The following is a 2,833-nucleotide window of genomic DNA, read 5'->3' on the forward strand; positions in this document are numbered from 1 at the left end:
GTGTACTATTGTACTGATTGTAGTATACATATTATTAAATAAATATTAAATAAATGTAATATATAAATATAATAAACAATTAATTATTTAAAAAAAAAACTATTAAATAATAAAATTAATATTTTCTAAAAATAATTAAAAGAGAAAAAAATCTTTATTTAGATTGATATCTTTATAAAAATTTTAAATGATTTTGTGAAAATGCCAAACCAACTGACTGAATATACTACTGTTCAAAAGTCTGGAATAATTAAGATTTTTTAAATGTTTTTTGCAAGAAGTCTCTTATAATCACCAAGGCAGGATTTATTTAAACAAAAATACAATAAAAAACAGTAATATTGTCAAATATTATTACAATTTAAAATGACTTTGTATATGAATATATTTTAAAATATAATTCTGTGATGGCAAAGCCGAATTTTCAGCAGCCATTTCTTTATTCTTCAATATTGAAAGTAGTCCATTTAAATTGTAATAATATTTCACAATATTACTGCTTTTACTGTATTTTTGATCTAATAAATCCAGCCTTAGTGAGCATATTCTTTCAAAAACATTAAAACAATCTTAAATATTCCAAACTTTTGACCAGTAATGTAAATCAAATGTTTAATTTGAGAAGAAAAAAAATCGAACCCAATTAGACCTGACATTAAAATGACACTTTTTCACCTCTTCCTGAATTCATCCCTGCAAGACGTTTGGGGACAGACTAACCTGCCATGCATTAGAGATAAAATCCTTTAAAGTGTGGGGTCAGTGACCCATCACTGACTGTGCACTTATGCCACTTACTGCACCGCTCTCCCACGGGATGATGTCTGGATCACTGGGAGAAATATATAGACCATAAAGGAACAAAAACTGTCATAAAGCTTTGATTAAGGCCCAGGTTAAAAGACACAGGCAAGCGAAACGGCTGAGTTATGACGGCAGTTGAGGCTAGCGTTATTGTTCCCGTGACAGAGCTCTTAGCACTGGTGGCTCATAGTAAACATCTCCTTTCCGAGGAGCAGACAGTCATTAATCGCTGAAGCAATCCCAGACTCCTCCAGTGTACCCTCAGCATCAGAAATCACACTGCCGCCACCAGCACGTTCACTAAAGCTTGAAAGGTTGTGACTCTGTCTACTCTCAGCTGCATGTGGTTCTTTTTATTTTTACCCTATTATGGCTGACGTGTCAGTTTAACAGATGAACCTCATGACCATTTTCTTTGCTATACTGTCTTTTGCAGGTAAAAATATACTCATAAAATGACAATATATTGGATTAATAGTTCTAGAACAGTTTTAATAGCCCTATTACTGTTTTTTTTATGTTGTATACAGAGGATTTGGGCTCATTAGTCAGTAATAATGTTTCTGAAAGTCATGCTATCTATAGGAATTATTTTATGAGGTAATTTCGTGTCAAATCATACGATGTCAATTGTACAAAGATGTGAAATGAAGGTTCTCCTCTAACCCCACCCCTAACCCTAAAACCTGTCGTTGGGGCATTAGCAGATCTTACGAAAACATATGAATGATCAGAAGAATTCATACAAATAGCCATCAGTTCGCCAAAACGTAAATACACTGTAAAAACTTGTTGGATTAACTTAAAAAAGTAAGTTTCCGTGGTTGCCTTAAAATTTTGAGTTCATTGAAATTAAAAATTTGAGTTAATACAATGAAGGCGACTGGTTTAATTAACAGAAACTCAAAATATTATGTTATCTGAACTACATTAATTATCTAAGTTGATTTGACAAAAGAAAAAATGTTGTGATAAATCACGAAAATGATTTTTTACATTGTAGTTACACATAGCCATGAGTTGTGTTGCAATTGGAATTCGAGCACTGCTTTGTTTTGTTTCACATTTTTTCACATTTTTGCCTTTTAAAATCTTATATGACTTTGAATCTAATTTATTTATTTATTTTTTTTAAGTCCATGGTTAATTTTCTACATATGTTATTCTATTTGGCAACATTTGACTGTACACCTTGTGAATTCTTAAATGGCATGTACATATAGGCCTATATTTTGTAAAACCAGCACCTGTTCACAGAGAGAATTAATAGAAAGTAGGCCTACTAAATGTCACAGAAATAAACAAAGGTATTAGTTTGTTTGTCCTTTGATGCCACCTGCATCGCATTACGTCTGCCTGGCAATTATCTGCAGACAAAGGAGTCAGAGCTTTGATTCTGTAACACCATCTTCTAAATTCAACACTTGCAGGCAGACATAATCCAGCCAATAATTTATTTACCCATGACACTTTCATTATTTAGTAAGCACAGAGGCACAGGCAAGATGTGTACAATTAACAGACCTGGATAACTGAGCTGAGACGTTGGTGTCTTTAGTGCACGCCATCTCTCCTGTCAAAAACAGGTAAATCAAATCATTCATTAACGTCATGAGTAGTCATCAGCTTTATATAATGCTTAACTGGTTAGTCGTTCATAATATATATTTGTAATATTTAAAAGTATATAAACTAATGATCTTTTAAACATTGTATAATATAATAGTGTTCATTTCACTAATTAAACATTCAAGTATTTATAGTTTTATCTATATAACAATTTACCTAAACTTTATTTAGCTGTTTAATTGTCAATAATTGAAAAACATTATAGAATGAATTTATATCTCATGATCATATAGCCTACACTTTTTTTTCAATAACAGCAATATGATTCTGACTCACTGCTGCGAACAACAACAACAACAACAACTTGAAGTCAGACAGATGTTGGTGTTGCCGTCCGGCCGCCACACCCACTGGTCCTGACCCCGCCCCGCCTGCCCCTCTCGCCCCGCCTCTACGAGGG

Source organism: Ctenopharyngodon idella, chromosome 16 (assembly GCF_019924925.1).
Source record: "Ctenopharyngodon idella isolate HZGC_01 chromosome 16, HZGC01, whole genome shotgun sequence".
Lineage (NCBI taxonomy): Eukaryota > Metazoa > Chordata > Actinopteri > Cypriniformes > Xenocyprididae > Ctenopharyngodon > Ctenopharyngodon idella.